Consider the following 23187-nt stretch of genomic DNA (forward strand, 5'->3'; position numbering starts at 1 on the left):
GTGTTTTCTTCCAATCATTTTCTTGTCCTTTAATTTCATTAATTTTATTTTTTTTGTGCAAACACTTATTTATATTATTTTCATAAAGTTAAATCTGTTTAGCTCCATGAACTCTTTCTTTCTTTTTCTTTACTTCTGGGTTGTGATTTTTTTAAGTAGGCCAAGTATTTGTACAATGTTATAAAAATACATATTTTCTTGGGCAGAAGAACTGAATCGACATTTTTCCAAAGAAGAAATGCGGATGGCTAACAGACACGTGAAAAGATGCTCAACATCACTAACCATCAGGGAAATGCAGAAGAAAACCCAATGAGATATTATCTCACATGTGTCAGAATGGCTATTATCAAAAAGTCTACAATTAACAAATGTTGGTGAGGATGTGGAGAAAAGGGAACCCTTGTACACTATTGGTGGGAATGTAAATTAGTGCAGCCACCATGGAAAATGGTATGGAGGGTTCTCAAAAAACTAATAATAGAACTACCACATGACCCAGCAATTCCACTCGAGTATATATCCGAAACAAAAAACAAAAACACTAATTCAAAAAGATACATGCACCTCAATGTTCACAGCAGCATTATTTACAATTGCCAAAACATGGAAACAACCTAAGTGTCCATCAACAGATGAATGGATAAAGAAGCTGTGGTATATATATATACAACAGAATACTACTCTGCCATAAAAGCAATTATACTCCAAGAAAGATGTTAACAAAAAAAAAAAAGAATGAAATTTTGCCATTTGCAGCAACATGGATGGACTTGGAGGGCATTATGCTAAGTGAAGTAAGCCAGATAAAGATAAATACTGTACATCACTTAACGTGTGGAATCTAAAAAATACCACAAACTAGTGAATATAACAAAAAAGAAGCAGACTCACAGATACAGAGAATAAACGTGCTTACAAGTAGGGAGGGGGGAGGGGCAATGTAGGGGTGAACCAGTGAGCGGTACAAACGACTGGGTGTAAGATAGGCTCAAGGATGTATTGTATGACACGGGGAATATAGCCAATATTTTGAAATAACTATAAATGGAAAGCAATCTTTAAAAATTGTATAAAAATTTTAAAAATTAAAAAATAAAATAAGAATTCAAAAAAATACGTTTTCTTTAACCTCTGTATTATTGATTTTTTAAAAAAGTTCAGTTAAACGATGTTTTTTTCTTCAAACATCACTTAATCTATTTTAATATAACATTTCCCTATTTGCTTGAAATGCATCTTTATCATAAATGTAATTCTTATCTATACATGAGTCTTTTTTGGAATTCTCTCTTCTGCTTTATCAACTTTTGCTTCTTCCTCCACTAATTCTACCTTGTTTCAATTACTTCAGTTTTATTTCACATTTTGGTTTAAAATAAGGCTAGTTTCTTTATTGTTCTTTTAGACGCATTTCTCGACACACCTCATGTTTTTCTCTACTGTCATATGAGCTTTGAAGTCACTTGCTGGATTAGAATAGAATCACCTTGATATGTTATATTGAGATTACACTAAAATCATAGGTGAACTTAGAGAAAATGGATATCTTTATAAAACTGATAACTTTTATTGAAACAATTATAAATTTCAAAAATATGAACAAGATGAAAAAATATAGGGCAGATGAGTTAATCTTTCACACTTTCCCCAATTATGTACATTGCTAATTTCTCCCTCCTGTCATGGCCGCTGGATAGTTTGGAATAAGCTTACCTCAGGACTGGCCTTATTTCAGTGTAACTATGAAGAAACAAAAACAAAAATGAGAAACCCATAGGCACGTGCCTGAAGGTATAAGGATGTAAGCTGTTGACTCCAGCTGGGTTAACTTCAAGCCAGAGTAAATAAAATGTTGCAGAATCGTCTAAACTGTCTACTTTGAGTGTCTACAGCCCTCTTGGCTCTTGAGTGCAGCTCCAGTATGTCAGTGATTTAAAGTCCTCGTATCTTAATTCTCCTCAACTCCCACTTTCCAAAGCTCACTCTCTTCTTTGTCAAAGTAAATATTTTCTTGTATATATTAAGTGACCTTTTTATTTTGAGATAATTGTAGAGTCACATGCAGTTGTAGGAAACCATACAGAAAGAGCCTGTGCATCCTTCACCCAGTTTCCCCCAATGGTAATATCCTGCAAAATGATAGCGCAATATCACAGCCAGGAAATTGACAGTGAAACAATACACTGATCTTGTTCAAATTTCCCCAGTTTTACTTAAATGCGTGTGTGTGTGTGTGTGTGTATGTATCCCTTTTTTCTACTTCAGATGTAATTAACTACAGTACAGCAAGCATATGAGTATTTTTTCTTAATTATAGAATCACAATTTAACAGTTTTGCTGTGGATGTGATGTACTGCATGGCCCAGGATGATTTGTAACAGAGTTTAAATGTACTTAATGTATTAATAATATTAATGTATTGTGGAAATTAAACCATAGACCACGAATTCATGACATGTGAACTCTAATGGATCAAGAAAGATATTTCTATTTGTGCGAAAGAGGTTGGTTTCTCATCCGCTGATTTTAATTTATTAGTATGCAATCTGGGTGATCGGCTTTCCAAATGAGTTTCTGCCTTCACATTGTTCCAGTGAGACATTTATAATTAATGCTACAGAAAAATTACACTGGGGCAATATTTAGTCAATCTTTGTCAATAGGAAACAAAACCATAAATCTAACACTAGATGGAAAATACAAGATTGCATTAGAATAAATAGGGTAAATGTTGATTAATTTACTTACAACTGCATTTTTCTTTGATGAAATTCCATTTGGGTGGCATGTCTATCTTTGTTTAAATTCATTGTTTCATCTTGTCATAACTGTTCGTTATTTATACACTGCCATTTGTGCTTAAAAATAAAGTGCTTAAAAGGATAAGCTCTAATGTGTATTCCTTATTTTAAAATCATTCTGTGGGCTTTCCCTTTCCTAATTATGCTTGGCTCATCACAATAGGGAAGAATGTTCGGTCGCAAAAATATTCAAACAGAATTCAAAGAGGGTCCTCTTCAAGACCAAATAGAAATGGAATCAATGAGCACTTCATAACTAGGAAAGACATGTTCTTCCTTTGCTTCTTTATCTTTTATTGTTTACCATTGCTATTGTTGTTGTTATTATTATCTGGAACGGCTGTCAATTTCTGTTTATTTGGGATATTTTTTCCCCTGGGCTATATGCAAGGCTTGGGTTCTCTTAAATTGTGGCACATAGCTGGGCACAGCTTATTCTGATTTTTAGCAGCTATTTGACTGACAAAATCGAGCAAAGATCAGATCAAAGAATCATATAGGTCGATGGGTTAGCTTGGTTGCCAAGCTGAAAGTAAAACAGAGGAGCCCGTGCCATCTGGGGGTTCAGAGTATCTTGTCTGGATTGACTTTTGCCAGGCCCGACAGGGCTGTTTATTTTTTGCTGCTGTTAAATTTGGAAGATAACCGGTAGAGAAATAACCACCAGCATCCTCATCATTCTTATCATTTTGTTCACCACAAAGTCTGATGTGGAACAAAGCAAAGTGAAAGAGGAAGCCATAAAGAAATTATGATTAACATTGTCTTGAACATAGCTTCTCTATCCAGAAATATGTCTGTTAAGTCAAACATTTTATTTTATGCCATTGAAGATTTAGTGTTAATTACTATTACATTGGTATGAGAACACTTCAACTTTATAAACTTTAGTTTTCACATCTATAAATAAAGGATAAGAATGACATATACTTCATATAAGCTGAAAATATGAAGATGATCTTACTAGATTGAGAAAGTAGACTGAGAAAAGAATTCCAGGTAGAGGGAACAATATTAGCAAAGGCACACAAGCATAAACATGCATATTAAGCATGATCCAAAGTCTATCTGAGCAGAGTACAGTGTTATGAAATCATCATGAAAAATAATTTGATGTTAGATGATGAAAGGCTTTGGATGCTCTGAAAAATGATTTAGGTATTAACATCTTCAAAGACACTTTCAGGACTTCCTTTACCTACTCTTTTTTGTGCCTTTGACTTTATCCTCTTCCTAGCTTTTGTGACACAGTCTTGTGCTCGCTTTCCCCTTAATGTTCCCTTCTATCAAGGACCCTAATGCTCCTTATGCAGTGAGAATTTTAGATCTGTTTCTTTAGAAATCTTAAGTTAGGAAATTGAATTCACAAAGGCAAATGAGGTTAGTCACGAGACTCAAGTTGAGCAAATGCCTGGCTAGGTGTTAGCCTAAGTGAGGCAGAGTTGGACATCAGAAGAGCTCTTTCTTGATGATTCTGTAGGGTAAAATTAAGAGTTCTGAGTCTAGAGGTGTTTCCATAGCCTACCTCTGAGTACTGAACTTCTGGAGGGGGTTTTCCCTCTTGTTACAATGCTGTATCTCTCTCTGTAGCTCACATCCAGGGGCCATACCTACTATTGCTGACTAATATGACCAAGTTGCTGGGCTGAATTGACTGCTAGTGAGGAAGAGAGGGACAACAGCAGACATAAATAGTAATGACCAGGTTGAGGGCTACAATGAAGGAAATACAATCAATTCTATACACACCTCTCAGTTGGATAGACAGCAGAAAAAATGAAAATGCCTTCATCAATTGGCCTATAGAAATGACTGGCATTTCTCAAGGAGTAAGTCATCTGTTGCTCTGAGTCAATTCTGAGAAAATCCACTGCCCTCTTGTCCCACATACATTCAGAAGAGCAAAAATAATAATGGAGAAGAGAACTGGTATATTCCAGTTCACATACAATATTAAAAAGTTTGAGGCTGAGAGAATAGAGCAAAGGCTCAGAATAAAGGTAGAGACTTCAACGACCAGAGCAAAGATCTCACTTTACGCCCAGTGCATCCTGCATCCTTACAAGGGTGTCTCAAATAAAGCTTCATTTATTTTTGGCATGGGGAGAGCATTGTTCTCTGCTTCAGATAAATGGGTGGAATAAAGACTAGGCCAGAATCTATATGCTCCTAAGCCCACATAATCATGTAAGCATCAGAGTTCACTCAACAATAAATGTTTATTAAGCATCTACTCTGAGCCACGTTACTTTTTCTGGTGTTGGTGACATAGTTGTAAACAAAGCATGGTCCTTGCCCTCATGAAACTTATATTCTTATAGAAGATAAGATCAATAATTAAATGACCAGATGAATATGCAGTGTTTCAACGTAATTAATAATGTCAGGTAGTGACCAGTACCATCAAGTAATTTAGGAAATAAGATGCAATAGCTATAAATAGACATTGCTCTTAAAGTGAACCCTTATTCAGAAAACCACTTGCAGGACTTAGGTCAGGAAGAAACACACTTAATGTGAGTTGCCAACTTCTTTAAGAGAAAGAAGACGGGGAACAGCAAGCATTTCTGTGGAGCATAGCTTTTCCCTCTCCTTCTCTACAAGGGCATCTGGGATACTTCCGGAACAAGTATGGTCTTATTAGAGTTGAGAAAGGAGACTAATTCTCTTAAGGTGTTTTTAAAATATTTTTACATAAAGGATTTACTCATTATTTTGGAAGAACTCACATTAATAATTCAAATGCTTCTGTTCAGGAGAATGATTATAAATTTTAGGCTTTCTGAATTCCTAGACTGAACTCAGAGTCAGCAGAGATGCATCTTCAGCCAAGGACAGAAAACTGACTCAGTGCAGAACTGTTCCTGAATAATACCTTTTTTGGCTTCAGCGCTTCAATATTTCATAAGGGCTATTTCCCCACAGTCAAACAGCTCCCCCCCCACCAACTCTGAATTGATATATTTAATCTGATTATGACACTCTCGGTTAGACGCTCACAATGATGAGTTATTTCTCACTTAGCCTGTATTCTGATGTTTTTCCTTTTTCCTACGGCTGAGGTTCTTGTCTGATTTTTTCCACATCTCCTACCCCATCTGCTGGGTTGTCTATTTTAGCGTAGCTAGAGCCAGGCTTTGCAGAGATGAGGGATTGAGGCCCAGAAGGTCAGCCAAGAACATAAGGTGCATCTTTATTAGAAACCATCACACTCTGCTGTGCATTTCTCTCTTAAATTCTTCATCTAATTCCTTATAAAAATATTTAATGAATATCTATGAGTGCCACATAGGGTGCTAGAACTGTGAAGGTCATTTATTTCCTTTTGAAAGTCATTCTCGGTTGGCAAAATAATTTCATGTAGTTAAGCCCAAAGGGTAAACATTCATTGCAAATAATTATACAAAATACCAGGAAGCAAACACTCAAAATGATGAACATTTGCTCTCTACCTAGAAGTGATAAAATACCAAACTTCAAGAGCCACAGAAAATCAAAGATTAAACAAACACTACAGGTATGCAGGAGCAATTTGAAAACAAACTTCACACCTGATAGACGGTGTGGCCTGTTTCTCAGCTATAGATGATAGGGCCGATTAAAAAATAATATACTTGATATCAGTGATAACAAATTGTCAAGACTTCACTGAGAATTGCTTTATCAGCAACTAGGCACAGTGATAAATCATCATTACCCATCACTAATACTACTCAAGAACACTAGTAAGCTTCCTGAGAACTCTGTGAAATTTTTGCTCCATAATTAACCCTCATTAAAAGGTTGCAGGGGTTTTTTTTCCTCAGAACGATCAGCGATGACACAAATGCAGCTGAGAACAGCTGTGATACAGGTGTTTTATGTTCAGTTTCTTGGGTGTAGTTCATCACTCATGAAGTGATTCAATAATTTTTTTCACTCTATTCATTCTGTTGCAAAAAATGGAGAAATAGGCTTAAATGATCATTTCTAACTTATTAGAGGAAATATCAAAGGAACAGACAATAGTCACTAGTATAATAAAATGTATATTTTAGTGTTTTAAAACAAGGTTTTACATTAAAATTTTAAACACTCCATTATGTCACACCAAAAGGGGACAAGAGATGCCTTGACAGGGCTCCTACTGGTCAACTTGGGATCTGAACATCAAAAAAAAAAAATGCATATTAATGATAATGGTTTATATTATATTGAATAAAAAAAAATCACTGAGTCCACAGTAATACTCAAAAACAAAAAGGACATAAGGGAAAGCTGTTTGTTGTAGAAAAACACTAGCTAATACATTTGTATGTAACAATACAATTAGAAATCCACCAATGACCTTTGCAACCACTAATACAACTATTGATTAGGTGAGAATCATCCACAGATGCTAAAACCATTAGGTGAAATGTTTTAGGAGGACAGGACATTAATATGGTCTCATAGTATGAAGCCACAGTTGCTATTACTTACAATGGATAAAAATACCTCTACAACAAAGAGAGCTAGAAAACACCATCTTAATTCAGTCTTCAAACTAGGATACCCATCATGGGACAAACTGACATTACGTGTTTTCTGAAACACTCTAAGAAGTGCACATTTATAGAATTCTTATAAAACAATATTTAACATACATTTAATCATGAGGAAACATTTGGATAAATCAAAATGTGGGGCATTCTACAAGACAATTGACCTGGTCTCTTCAAAATATCACCGTCATAAAAGACAAAAAGTGTTGGTGGGAATTTTCTAGATTAAAAGAAGTTAAAGACTCATGACAATCAAATGTAGTAAATGATCCTTGATTGGATCCTGGGCCAGAAACAAAAATCTGTAAAAGAGTATTTGGGGAAGTTTTGGGAAATTTGAATAGGAACTCTATGTTGACTAAATTACTCTATCATTGTTAAACTGCTTGGGAGGGATACTAGTTTGGGCATTATGTAGGAGAATGTCCATATTCTTAAGAGACACAGGATAAAGTATTTCTGATGTAATGTCATCATATTTACGACTTCATTTCAAATGGTTCAGTAAAGATGATGATATAGATATAGGACTAGTTATAGCAAATGTGGGAAAATGTTTTTAAATAGTCACCTTTTGATGAAAGATTTTTATTATTATGTTACTCTCAGATTTTCTTAGCTGCGTGGTTACAAAATGCAGTCTTAAGATAGATCTGCCATTTTCCATACCATAAGTAGATTATACAGTGAAAAAGACAGTTTCATTTTGTCTTTAAATGTCAATGAAGGGACTTCCCTGGTGGCGCAGTGGCTAAGAATCCACCTGCCAGTGCAGGGGACACGGGTTCGAGCCCTGGTCCAGGAAGATCCCACATGCCACAGAGCAACTAAGCCCGTGAGCCACAACTACTGAGCCTGCGCTCTAGAACCCGCAAGCCACAGCTACTGAAGCCTGAGAGCCACAACTACTGAAGCCCACGCTCTGCAACAAGAGAAGCCCCCGCAATGAGAAGCCTGTGCACCGCAAGGAAGAGTAGCCCCCGCTCGCCGCAACAAAGACCCAACGCAGCCAAAAATAAATTAATTAATTTTAAAAAAATGTCAGTGAAAAAGTTGGCCATGCACAGCACTCCATACTATTAAAAAAAGAGGGGTGTGGAAAGGGTTTTAGAAAGAAAAGGAGAGATAGTATAGCAGATTTTCAGAAGTGAAAGGAACACTGGAGAAAAGAAAAAGAAAGAAATTTGTACTGACTGTCCTCATGTTTTTATGTTCCATGAAGACAGGCATTTTGTATGTTTTATTCACTGCTTTATCCCAACTGTCTAGAATGGTGCTACCACAAATTAGGTGTTAAATAATAGATGTGTGAAAGGATGTGGGGTTGTACCAGCTACCTTTATACATTTAAAGTTATACAATGGTGGGGGGCGGGGAGAAGAGGGATGGACTGGGAGTTTGGGGTTATTAGATGCAAACTATTACATTTAGAATGGATAAACAACAAGGTCCTACTGTATAGCACAGGGAACTGTATCTAACCTTCTGGGATAAACCATAATGGAAAAGAATATAAAAAAAAAGAACGTATATATGGGTATAACTGAGTCACTTTGCAGTACAGCAGAAATGAGCACAACACTGTAAATCAACTATACTTCAATTTCAAAAATAGAGAACAAAAAAAGTCATACAACAAATCTGAGAGACAGAGACAGTGAGAGTGAGTGAGAGTGAGTGAGAGTGAGAGAGAGAGAGAGAGAGAGAGAGAGAGAGAAAGAGAGAGAGAGAGCGCCAGAGAGCAAGAACCCCTATTTTGCATAGGACAGAATGGAGAGTCATCTACTTGCTGGGAAAAGACAGGTGCAACGGCATGAGTCTAGCTCTATTCAACCCCACAGCCCATACATCAAGTCCACAGCCCCTCGTAACATCATCTAGTCCTTTCCTTTCAGTCTATAAGAAAGGAAGGACAGAAGTAGGACCCTATCTGTACTAAGGCAGTAGAGCTCATTCATTGCAGAACCAAGACAATGCCCTATATTCTTTACCCTAGTCTACACAGGAGATACAATTCCACTTGTCTTTGCTAATAAGGGAAATGCCATATCATCGAGAAAACTGTTCTGGCTTTAGAGTTAGATGTTCCTGGGTTCAAATATTAATTCTGCTCCTACTGCCACATCATTGTCAGTAAGTATGTGTTAAGTAATTACTTTATACTTTTCATGCTTTTACTCAAGAACCCAAGCTAAAGGAGGGGTCTTCCGAAGTGTTTTCATGATCACCAAGGCAGAGGCTGAGGTGAGTCAAAGTGCCTCACATTGATACACACCACCTTGGCTCACTCTCATTAAGCAGAACTTAAACAGTGATGTGGTCATCCATCTTAAAGGAGATGTGGAAGGATCATTTCCACAGGGGCCTCAGAAGAGAGGGAACCAGACACCGACAATTATTTGCCATATGTGACACAACGGTCACCTGATGAGAATTTGCAGAAGATTTATGCAGAAAATCTAACGAGGAAAATCCAGAGGAATATTACTTTACAGTAAGAATATTTTGTACTTTGTAACTTTCTGAAGTGCCTTTATTCAGATAATTTGAAGAATACGAGTAGACAAACATTGATTGGTTCTTCCTTTACCTCAAAGGATTTAGCCCAACACTAATAGACATGATTTTGAAATAAATGATCATTTAAGAAATACAAAGTAGTATAATAATCATAAGTCTTTCAATCCTCACAACAAAGCTGTAAAGTTGGGATGCCCATCTGAACAAGTAAGAGCTGGATGAATGCAATAACCTTCCCCCTTATCTGCCTCCACTCTGCCACACCTGCTGTCTACCATCCACACATTGGAGAGAAATCCTGTAAAAACGCCAGTCCAATCAAGTCTCTGCTCGATATACTGCACAGGCTGCCCAACTCTGAATAAAAACCAAGGTCACAGCATCTACAAGTCACAATACATTCTATTTCCCTCATCTCCACACTAACCTCTACTTTCATCTCCCAATTATTACTGCTCTCTCCTCTTCACTCACTCCGCGGCAGCCACCTTTGACCTCCTTGCTGTTCCTCAAACAAAATAACTCTTTTTTCTGTTCCTTTGCATTTACTATTATTTCCACATGAAACGACAGTCCCCTACACCAAGGGTTCTCAAACTTTAGCTGCATTAGCAGCACAGGGAGGGCCTGTTAAAATACATACTGCTGGATCCCACTCCCAGAGTTTCTGATTCATTAGGTCTAACATGGGATGCAATGATTTGCATTCCCAGCAAGTTGCCAAGTCATGCTGATGTTGCTGGTTCAGGGATTTTGATAACTACCTCTCTATACAGCCACCTGTGTCACACTTTATTGATATTCCCTAGTTTATCCTTATCAGGAGACATTCTCTGACATCCTATATTAAAAAAAGAACACACAGTCCTCATCAGTTTTTATCATCTTGTTCTCTTTTGTTCTTCTTCATAGAATTTATCATCTGATGTCATATAATTTATTAACTTTCCTATACTTTTCCTCTTTCTCATTTACACCCATCAGAATTCAAGCTCCATGAAAGGAGGGACTTTGTACATTTTGTACACCACTATAACCCAAAGCCTAAGTCAACATCTGACATACAGAAGGTGCTCAATAACTATTGGTTGAGTCAGTGACTCAGCAGAAAATTTGGGAAACAATTCCCAAAGAAATCTAGAAGAAACTTTTGCTCCAAAAAGAAAATATAAAGACAAGGTAAAGTTCATGATGATGAGCTTGAAATGAAAATGAAATGAAATTTAAAATGAAAGATGACTATCATCTATGAAATTTTTAAAACGCCTTTGAGTACAATTATTTTAAGGGAACAGGGAAGATAAATTGTGATCTCCGTTGTATACAGATTTTGAAGAGGGTTATACAGGGAGCCCATTTAATTATGGGGATCAAGAAAGTGGTTGTAATAATTGTTAAAGAGACTGAATAAAAGAAGCTCCTATATTTCTAAATAATCTAAGTGTCAACTGCATTCACTGAGTTGGGGGAGGCATTACAGCAGGGGAAGAGGAAAAGGATTTTCCACTTTCCTCATCAGCCACTGAGTTGTTTAAATCTATATTTTAATCATAAAGTGTGTTAATACAGTGCACGCCTATCATACTTGCAAAAGATGTACGAGCTACGATCACCACCTTGATACATAACAAAACTTCCCAAATGTAACACACTTCCCACAAGACAAGAATGATCACAGAATTCTTAACATGTTCCATCTAGTCCAACTACATGAAAAAGTCACATTTTATTTTTTAATGAAAATTTTTAGTTTAGAATAATTTTAGGTTTTCAGAAAAGTTGCAAAGACAGTACAGAGAATTCTCATACACTCCACACCTAGTTTCCCCTATTATTAACTTCCCTGTTATTAACTGAAGTCCACACTTTACTCAGATTTCCTTAGTTTTTACCAGGTGTCCTTTTGATGTTCCAGGATCCCATTCAAGTTACAATATTACATTTAGTCTTTACATCTCCTTAGGCTCTTTCAGCCTGTGCCAGTTTATTAGACTTTGCTTTTGATGACCTTGGCAGTTTTGAGGAGTTCTGATCAGGTATTTTGCAGAATATAACTCAATTCGGTTTTGTCTCATGTGTTTCTCATGATTAGCTGGAGTTATGGGTTTTAGGAGGAAGACCACAGAGGTAAATTACCATTCTAGCCACATCATATCAAGGGGTCATGCTATCATCATGCCTTATCATTGTTGATGTTAACCTTGATTAACTGGCTGAGATAGTGTTTATCAGGTGTCCCCATTATAAAGTCACTTTTTCCCCCCATGCATACTCTACTTTTTGGAAGGAAGTCACTATGTACAGCCCATAGTTAAGGGGTTGGAAGTTGCGTGCCACCTCCTTAAGAGAGAAAAAAATCTATAAAAATTATTTGGAATTTTTCTACATGGGATATTTGTCTATTCTCTCCCATTAATTTATTTCAGTATGGTCTCATGGAGTTTTGTAATACTTTGAGTTACAATGCAATACTACATTGTTTATTTTGTTGTTCAAACTGTTTCTGCTTTGGCCATTGGGAGCTCTTTCAGTACTTTGACGTTACCACAGTGTTGTGGTTTTTGTTTTTTTGGTTTTTTTTTTTTGTTTTTTTTTAGCATTTCCTTATTTTCTGGTACTACAAGATGCTCTAGGCTCATCTATTATTTTTCCTGCTCCATTCCTAGAATCAGCCATTTCTCTAAGAAGCCCTGGTTCCTCTTCTTGGGAGATGATATTAGAAATCAAGATTTGGGCATTGAGTGTGCTCATTGCTCCAGAAGAGTTGTCATTTCCAGGCCCTCTCAGCTGACAAAGCAAGAAAATATGTGTGTGTACTAAAACATGTATAATACATGTCCATATCTATAAATATTTCCACATGTACCATTTGTATCTCTAACAAATTAAACATGAGTTCATACTAATGTCTCCAACTCTAATCTACTATCAAATGGATTATTCTAGTCTTTCCATCTTGCTTATCTGTCACCTCTCTCTCCAACAGTGAAAAGTCAGGGTGCCCTAGTCCACCAACCATTTGCTTAATTGTTCAATTCTACAAGACATGTATAGCAGTTTCAGAATTGTTAATCCTTACCCCAGGGGAAACAACTTTATCAACTAGAATAAAGTGCTGATGTACAGTTCCTTTTGCCTTTAGTCTTAACAGTCTCCACTAATTTGCAAAGCTACTTAGGTTAGCACCTTATACTCCCCTACTTCGTCGAAGGAATTATCTCATTTATTAGTAATACAGATTCTTTTCTCATAGTATGCATTTTTTTCTGGGTTTCCCCTGGCCTCTTAAATGATTTTTTTTTTAATTTCCATATATTAAGGTTCACTCTTTGTGCTATAAAATTCTACGGGATTTGTCAAATGCACAGTTTCATATGTCCACCACTACATTATCATATAGAAGAGTTTCATTATCCTAAAACATGCCCTGTGCTTCACCTCTTCAACTGTGTTCCCTTCCCAAACTCCTGGGGGCAAGTACTATACTGTTTACCATTACTACAGCTTTGCATTTTCCAGAGTATAATATAAATGGAATCATCCAGTATGCAGCTTTTCCAACTGATTTATTTTCTACTTAGTAATATGACTTTATGCTTGCATTGCTAGCTCATGCCATTTCATCACTAAATAGTATTCTACTATATGGATGTACCACATTTCATTTATCCATTCTCTTTTTGAAGGACATCTTGGTTGCTTCAAGTTTTTGGTGATTATGAATAAAGCTACTATAAACATATGAGTACAGGTATCTGCGTGGAAATACGTTTTCAAATTGGTTAGGTAAATACCTAGGGAATGTGCTTGCTGGATCATAGGGTAAGACTACTCTGAGCTTTGTAAGAAAATGCTGAACTGTCTTCCAAAGTGGCTATATCCACATTACATTTTATTACAAAGACAAAAAAAAAAAACCCGACAAAAAAACCCCTGCTCTTAAGCTGATGTATAGCATTTACAGGTGGATAGCAGATTCATGCAAGTGGATTCATTAATAACAATGGATTGAATAAGGCATATTTCAGGCTCAGCTCATGGGGCATTCATTACAGAGCAATACTAACACACTCAATTCTAATGTGTCCACCCCAGAATCAGCTTCTGAGGTTGAGACAATTTGGCCTGCAGACAGATGGTGTGAAATGGCTTTGTGTATTAGTACAGCAAAAAGTTCTACAGAAAGCTGGAGTAGCAATTCTCATATCAGACAAAATAGACTTTAAAACAAAGACTATTACAAGAGACAAAGAAGGACACTACATAATGATCAAGGCATCAATCCAAGAAGAAGATATAACAATTGTAAATATATATGCACCCAACATAGAAGCACCTCAATACATAAGGCAAGAAAGCAACAGTAACACAATCATAGTAGGGGACTTTAACACCTCACTTTCACCAATGGACAGATCATCCAAAATGATATTTATAGGACACTCCATCCAAAAACAACAGAATATACATTCTTCTCAAGTGCTCATGGAACATTCTCCAGGATAGACCATATCTTGGGTCACAAATCAAGCCTTGGTAAATTTAAGAAAACTGAAATCATATCAAGTATGTTTTCCAACCACAACACTATAAGACTAGATATCAATTAGAGGAAAAAATCTGTAAGAAATACAAACACATGGAGGCTAAACAACACACTACTTAATAACCAAGAGATCACTGAAGAAATCAAAGAGGAACTCAAAAAATACCTAGACACAAATGACAATGAAAACACAACGACCCAAAATCTATGGGATGCAGCAAAAGCATTCTAAGAGGGAAGTTTATAGCTATACAAGCCTACCTTAAGAAACAAGAAACACCTCAAATAAACAACCTAACCTTACACCTAAAGCAATTAGAGAGAGAAAAACAAAAAAACCCCAAAGTTAGCAGAAGGAAAGAAATCATAAAGATCAGATCAGAAATAAATGAAAAAGAAATGAAGGAAACGATAGCAAAGATCAATAAAAATAAAAGCTGGTTCTTTGAGAAGATAAACAAAATTGATAAACCATTAGCCAGACACAACAAGAAAAAAAGGGAGAAGACTCAAATCAATAGAATTAGAAATGAAAGAGGAGAAGTAACAACTGACACTGCAGAAATACAAAGGATCATGAGAGATTACTACAAGCAACTATATGCCAATAAAATGGACAACCTGGAAGAAATGGAAAATATGAACAGACCAATCAGAAGCACTGAAATTGAAACTGTGATTAAAAATCTTCCAACAAAAAAAAGCCCAGGACCAGAAGGCTTCACAGGCGAATTCTATCAAACATTTAGAGAAGAGCTAACACCTATCCTTCTCAAACTCTTCCAAAATATAGCAGAGGGAGGAACACTCCCAAACTCGTTCTACAAGGCCACCATCACCCTGATACCAAAACCAGACAAAGATGTCACAAAGAAAGAAAACTACAGGCCAGTATCACTGATGAACATAGATGCAAAAATCCTCAACAACATACTAGCAAACAGAGTCCAACAGCACATTAAAAGGATCATACACTATGATCAAGTGGGGTTTATCCCAGGAATGCAAGGATTCTTCAATATACACAAATCAATCAATGTGATACACCATATTAACAAATTGAAGGAGAAAAACCAGATGATCATCTCAATAGATGCAGAGAAAGCTCTTGACAAAATTCAACACCCATTTATGATAAAAACCCTGCAGAAAGTAGGCATAGAGGGAACTTTCCTCAACATAATAAAGGCCATATATGACAAACCAACAGCCAACATTGTCCTCAATGGTGAAAAACTGAAACCATTTCCACTAAGATCAGGAACAAGACAAGGTTGCCCACTCTCACCACTGTTATTCAACATAGTTTTGGAAGTTTTAGCCATGGCAATCAGAGAAGAAAAAGAAATAAAAGGAATTCAAATTGGAAAAGAAGAAGTAAAGCTGTCACTGTTTGCATGATACTATACACAGAGAATCCTAAAGATACTACGAGAAAACTACTAGAGCTAATCAATAAATTTGGTAAAGTAGCAGGATACAAAATTAATGCACAGAAATCTCTTGCATTCCTAAACACTAATGATGAAAAATCTGAAAGTGAAATTAAGAAAACACTCCCATTTACCACTGCAACAAAAAGAATAAAATATCTAGGAAAAAACCTACCTAAGGAGACAAAAGACCTGTATGCAGAAAATTATAAGACACTGATGAAAGAAATTAAAGATGATACAAATAGATGGAGAGATATACCATGCTCTTGGATTGGAAGAATCAACATTGTGAAAATGACTCTACTACCCAAAGCAATCTACAGATTCAATGCAATCCCTATCAAACTACCACTGGCATTTTTCACAGAACTAGAACAAAAAATTTCACAATTTGTATGGAAACACAAAAGATCTCGAATAGCCAAAGCAATCTTGAGAAAGAAAAACGGAGCTGAAGGAATCAGGCTCTGTGACTTCAGACTATACTACAAAGCTACAGTAATCAAGACAGTATGGTACTGGCACAAAAACAGAAATATAGATCAATGGGACAGTATAGAATGCCCAGAGATAAACCCACACACATATGGTCACCTTATCTTTGATAAAGGAGACAAGAATATACAGTGGAGAAAAGACAGCCTCTTCAATAAGTGGTGCTGGGAAAGCTGGACAGCTACACGTAAAAGAATGAAATTAGAACACTCCCTAACACCATACACAAAAATAAACTCAAAATGGATTAAAGACCTAGATGTAAGGCCAGACACCATCAAACTCTTAGAGGAAAACATAGGTAGAACACTCTCTGACATAAATCACAGCAAGATCCTTTTAATCCACCTCCTAAAGTAATGGAAATAAAAACACAAATAAACAAATGGGACCTAGTGAAACTTAAAAGCTTTTGCACAGCAAAGGAAATCATAAACAAGACGAAAAGACAACCCTCAGAATGGGAGAAAATATTTGCAAATGAAGCAACTGACAAAGGATTAATCTCCAAAACATACAAGGAACTCATGCAGCTCAATATCAAAAAAAACAAACAACTCAATCCAAAAATGGGCAGAAGACCTAAATAGACATTTCTCCAAAGAAGATATACAGATTGCCAACAAACACATGAAAGAATGCTCAACATCATTAATCATTAGAGAAACGCAAATCAAAACTACAATGAGATATCATCTCAACTGGTCAGAATGGCCATCATCAAAAAATCTACAAACAATAAATGCTGGAGAGGGTGTGGAGAAAAGGGAACCCTCCTGAACTGTTGGTGGGAATGTAAATTGATACAGCCACTATGGAGAACAGTATGGAGGTTCCTTAAAAAACTAAAAATAGAACTACCATACCACCCAGCAATCCCACTCCTGGACATATACCCTGAGAAAACCATAATTCCAAAAGAGTCATGTACCAAAATGTTCATTGCAGCTATATTTACAATAGCCAGGACATGGAAGCAACCTAAGTGTCCATCAACAGATGAATGGATAAAGAAGATGTGGCACATATATACAATGGAATATTACTCAGCCATAAAATGGAACGAAACTGAGTTATTTGTAGTGAGGTGGATGGACCTAGAGACTGTCATACAGAGTGAAGTAAGTCAGAAAGAGAAAAACAAATACCGTATGCTAACACATATATATGGAATCTAAAAAAAGAAAAAAAAATGGTCAGAAGAACCTAGGGGCAAGATAGGAATAAAGATGCAGACCTACTAGAGAATGGACTTGAGGATACGGGGAGGGGGAAGGGTAAGCTGGGACAAAGTGAGAGAGTGGCATGGACATATATACACTACCAAACGTAAAGTAGATAGCTAGTGGGAAGCAGCTGCATAGCACAGGGAGATCAGCTCGGTGCTTTGTGACCACCTAGAGGGGTGGGATAGGGAGGGTGGGAGGGAGGGAGATGCAAGAGGGAAGAGATAATGGGACATATGTATATGTATAACTGATTCACTTTGTTATAAAGCAGAAACTAACACACCATTGTAAAGCAATTATACTCTAAGAAAGATGTTAAAAAAAAAAAGTTCTAGAACCCAGTGCTCATTAATTGACAGCTTTTATGGAAGCTGTGTGTTTTAAAGGAGGGCCTTGAAACTCCCTACTCTGCATTGCAGCAGTGATAACAGAAGATATCAGTCTTTTTCACACAGAATTAGCTCTGCCAGCACTCCGCTCAATCAGGGGAGAAATGAAAATCGGCACTTATCAAATTTGAGTAAAATCTAAGGGACGTTAAGCCTGTATCTGAATTATAAAACCTCAGATAATTCAGAAAGACAAGCTAGATCCATGTCTTCACTTGTTCCTTTTCCTGTCCTTTGCCCATTATTTGGATGCTTATGGATTAAAGCCACATTATTGAAACAGTAGCATGCAACAGAATCATCTGGAAGGCCAATTAAAACACAAATTGCTGGGATCCAACCCCATAGTTTTCTGATTCAGTAGGTCTCAGGTAGACACTAAGAATCTTCTTTTCTACAGTGTTCCCAGATGATGCTAATGTGCTGATCCAGGGTTAACACATTGACTAGTACTGTATTAAGGTACCACATTCCTAAGTTTTCAAAGTGTTTTGATATTTTAATAAAAAATTGTTTGTCTTTACAAAATTTGAAATGTCACCAAACAACCAAGTAGCCATTTTTGCTATGCAAGAAAAAAGGAAAGTATCTGAATTCACTGGATGGCAATTACATAAAGGGAAGGAAAGAGAGAAATTATCTCAGTCATTCATTTTTCATACAACCAGTATTATCAAATAATCCCATCTGCCATGGATGGTGCTTATTAGAGTGGACTAGCTACTTGCTACAACGTTGATTATAATCTCACACAGTTTCCCAATTCATGAGAACACAGTCACAGCCCAGGTGTTAGGTTACATTTAGAGAAGAAAGTTGATTATATATTTCGACCACTCTTTTTCTAAGTTCCTCTCTCCTGACATTAAGAGGCATCTCCACCCCACACATTTCCTCTAGAGCTTTGACAAAGTGGTCTTTTCTTTGCATCCATCTAGACATAGGCACTGAGATTTTTTTCATATTGTCTTACATAAATTTAGTAATGCTATCTTTTCGTCTGTGAATGCATGATTTGTGTCTTTCTTTAACCTTTAAGATTTCCACTTTACCCCTGCTGTCCAAAGCCAAAATTTCTCCTTTTCTTGAAATTTTATCTTATTTTCCTCTTAAAGGCTGAATAGATATTGTACAAAACTGAGGTTATAGTATTTAAATCCTTCTTTGACTAGATCTTTTTAAAAAGTCACTATTTCTTGGAAATCCTTACACATCAGTAAAATTAGATTTTATTAATTCTGATGGATGCATATAATTTCATTTTCTTTATAGAAAAGTTAAACTTTGCTCAACCTCACCATGGCAATGGCTGGGGTGGCACAGTGAGGATCTGCTACAGTAGCAACCACATGGGGAACCCGAAAGATTCACGCCATCCCCACTCCCCCCTCCCCCCCACCATCCCTCACTCCTGACCTCACCTCTCCACCTCTGCCAACAACCAATCTGTTCTCTGTATGTATGAGCTTAGTTTTTTTTGTGAGTTTTTTGGTTGGTTTTTGTTTTTTTCTTTTGTTTCTTTTATTTTAGATTTCACATATAAAAAAGAATCAATACTGTTAAAATGACCATACTACCCAAGGCAATGTACAGATTCAATGCAATCCCTATCAAATTACCAATGGCATTTTTCACAGAACTAGGACAAAAAATTTTAAAATTTGTATGGAGACACAAAAGACCCAGAATAGTCAACAAAACAATCTTCAGAAAGAACGGAGCTGGAGGAATCAGACTATACTACAAAGCTACAGTGATCAAAACAGTATGGTACTGGCACAAAAACAGACACATACATCAATGGAACAGAATAGAAAGCCCAAAATAAAACCCACACACTTACAGTCAATTAATCTATGACAAATGAGGCAAGAATATACAATGGAGAAAAGACAGTCTCTTCAATAATTGGTGCTGGGAAAACTGGACAGCTATATGTAAAAGAATGAAATTAGAACATCTCTAACACCATATACAAAAATAAACACCAAATGGATTAAAGACCTAAATGTAAGACTGGATACTATAAAACTCCTAGAGGAAAATATAGGCAGAACACTCTTTGACATAAATCAGAGCAATATTTTTTTTTGGATCCATCTCCTGGAGTAATGTAAATAAAAACAAAAATAAACAAATGGGACCTAATTAAACTTAAAAGCTTTTTGCACAGCAAAGGAAACCATAAGCAAAATGAAAAGACAACCCATGGACTGGGAGAAAACATTTGCAAATGATGCTACTGACAAGGGATTAATTTCCAAAATATACAAACAATCTATAGAGCTTAAAATGAAAAAAAATCCCAATCAAAAAAATGGACAGAAGACCTAAATAGACATTTCTTCAAAGAAGACATACGGATGGCCAAAAGACACATGAAAAGATGCCCAACATTGCTAATTATTAGAGAAACTCAAATCAAAACTACAGTGAGGTATCACCTCACACCAATCAGAATGGCCATCTTTTAAAAGTCTACAAACAATAAATGCTGGAGAGGGTGTGAAGAAAAGGGAACCCTCCTACACTGTTGGTGGGAATGTAAATTGGTACAGCCACTATGGAGAACAGTATGGAGGTTCCTTAAAAAACTAAAACTAGAGCTACCATATGACTCAGCAATCCCACTCCTGGGCATATATCTGGAGAAAACTCTAATTTGAAAAGATACATGCACCCCTATGTTCATAGCAGCTCTATTTACAATAGCCAAGACAAGCAAGCAACCTAAATGTCCATCGACAGAAGAATGGTTAAAGAAGGTATGGTACATATATACAATGGAATGTTACTCAGGCATAAAAAGGAATGAAACAATGCCATTTACAGCAACATGGCTGGACCTAGAGATTATCATATTAAGTGAAGTAAGTCAGAAGGAGAAAGACAAATATCATATGATATCACATATGTGGAATCTAAAAAAATGATACAAATGAATTTCTTTACAAAACAGAAATAGATTCACAAAGAAAACAAGCTTATGGTTACCAAAGGGGATGGGGGTGTGGGGGGAGATAAATTAGGAGTTTGGGATTAGCAGGTATACACTACTATATATAAAATATATCAACAACAAGGACCTACTGTATAGCACAGGGAACTATATTCAATATCTTGTAATAACCTATAATGGAAAAGAATATGAAAAAGAATAGATATATATATATGTATAACTGAATCACTTTGCTGTACACCTGAAACTAACACAACATTGTAAATTAACTATACTTCAATTTAAAAAATGGTTTTAAACAAAGAGATTATACAGCATACAGTCTTTCTGTGACTTATTTCACTTAGCCTAACGCCCTCAAGGTCCATCCATATGTTGTCAAAAATGGCAAGATTTCATTTGTTATGGCCGAATAATATTCCATTGTGTATATATATGCATATTTACTATAATTTCTTTATCCGTTCATCCATCAATGGACACTTAGATTGTTTCCATTATCTTGGCTACTGTAAATAATGCTGCAATAAACATGGGGTGCAGATATCTTTCCAAATTAGTGTTTTTGTTTTCTTTGAATAAATACCCAGGAGTGGAATTGATGGATCATATAGTAGTTTTATTTTCAGTTTTTTAAGGAACTTCCACACTGTTTTCCACAGTGGCTGCACCAACTTATATTCTCACCAACAGTACACAAGGGTTCCCTTTTCTTCACATCCTTGTCAACACTTGTTATGGCTTCTTGATGATAGTCGTTCTAACAGGTGTGAGGTGATAGCTCATTGTTGGTTTGATTTGCATTTCCCTGTATCAAATTTTTTTTTTTTCCTGATTCAAGATGTTTGATGTAGGAAGATCCTGAACTCCTTTCCTTCCTGAACTCCCTTTCCTTCCACGGACACACTGAATCTACAGCTACATATGGAACACTTTCTTCTTAAAAAAACCAAAAGACTGGCTGAGTGATGACTACATGCCAAGCAAATGAGAAGAAAACCAAATTGAAGCAAGTAGGAGAGTCTGGGACCCAATATTATGATAAACCCCACCCTTGGCACAGTGTCCCACAAGCTGGAGGGAACTCGGAACCTGGAGCTTCTCTATGAGGAGGGAGGGGTTCAGACCCCATGACAGGCATCCCAACTTTGGGGATGTCAACTTGAGAGATCAGCCCCCAAAGCACCTGACTTTGAAAACCAACAGGGTCCTGACACCCACTATGCTATAGCAATCTGAGAAGCCACCCTTAAAGGACTCACGTGCTTGGACTCACCCAGGACCCAGCTCGGTGGCAGCTGATCGTACCCAGACCTAAAGTGAAGGAGGCTCACCTGATTATATAAAAGCATCGGCCTGAGAGGCAGGCATCTAGTTTAACACACACATCTAAGAGCCTGCTGGAACATTCTCTGGAGACAGAGACTGGGGGGCCCCAACCTTTCACTCTCCCTTTGCTATGCTCCAAAGCACCAGAATCTGCTATGGGGGAGCCTTTGTTATGGGTCTGTTGCCTCAATTTTTATGCTGCTGCCAGAGGATGCCGCTCGATCACCTGGCTCTGGATGTCAAGGGAGCTTGCATTCCTGGTCCCATGGGACTATAATAATTGGTGTCACCCAGAAGGGAGCTCATACCCCTGTCTTGTGCCCCAATTTTTATGACTGCTGCCAAGGGATACCTCTGCATCACCTAGCTCTGGTGGCTTATGCTCGCGGATCCCATAGGACTGTAACCAAGGGAGCGAGAGCTGTTAAACAGCTACCACCCCCAGGGCACTGCACAGACAGTGGGCTGGGGCATATTCCTAGGCTTTCTGTGAAGGAATTTGCTTGCACTGGAGCTTCAGCCTGAGGGGCAGGTCAGGTTTGACACACAGTGGCCTACAGAGCTGCTTTCAAAGAACATAGGCAGCAGACACCATCTTGGCGCTCTCCCTCTGCCCTGCTCCGGTTTGCCAGTATCACCCAGAAGACAGCTTATACACTCATCTGGAGCCTTGATTTCTGTGACTGCTGCTCAGGGGGCACCTCCAGATCGCCTGGCTCTGGTGGCGAGCAGGGCTTAAGGTTGTGGTACCACAGGACTGTATATATTTGCATAGATTTAAAAGCTTATACCTTGTGGGTCTGGCTTCTAGTCAGCCTGACTCTAGGTGCTGAGATCCTCCCATGGGGCACTGACAGGTTTTGACACATCCTCAACTACTGGGAACAATTAAATCTATCATAGGCTGCTAGGACAAGCAGAGGGGTTTAAGAGACAACAAGGAGCTGAGGGAGGGT

The sequence above is a fragment of the Balaenoptera borealis genome (assembly GCF_965194805.1).
Source record: "Balaenoptera borealis genome assembly, chromosome: X".
Taxonomy (NCBI): domain Eukaryota; kingdom Metazoa; phylum Chordata; class Mammalia; order Artiodactyla; family Balaenopteridae; genus Balaenoptera; species Balaenoptera borealis.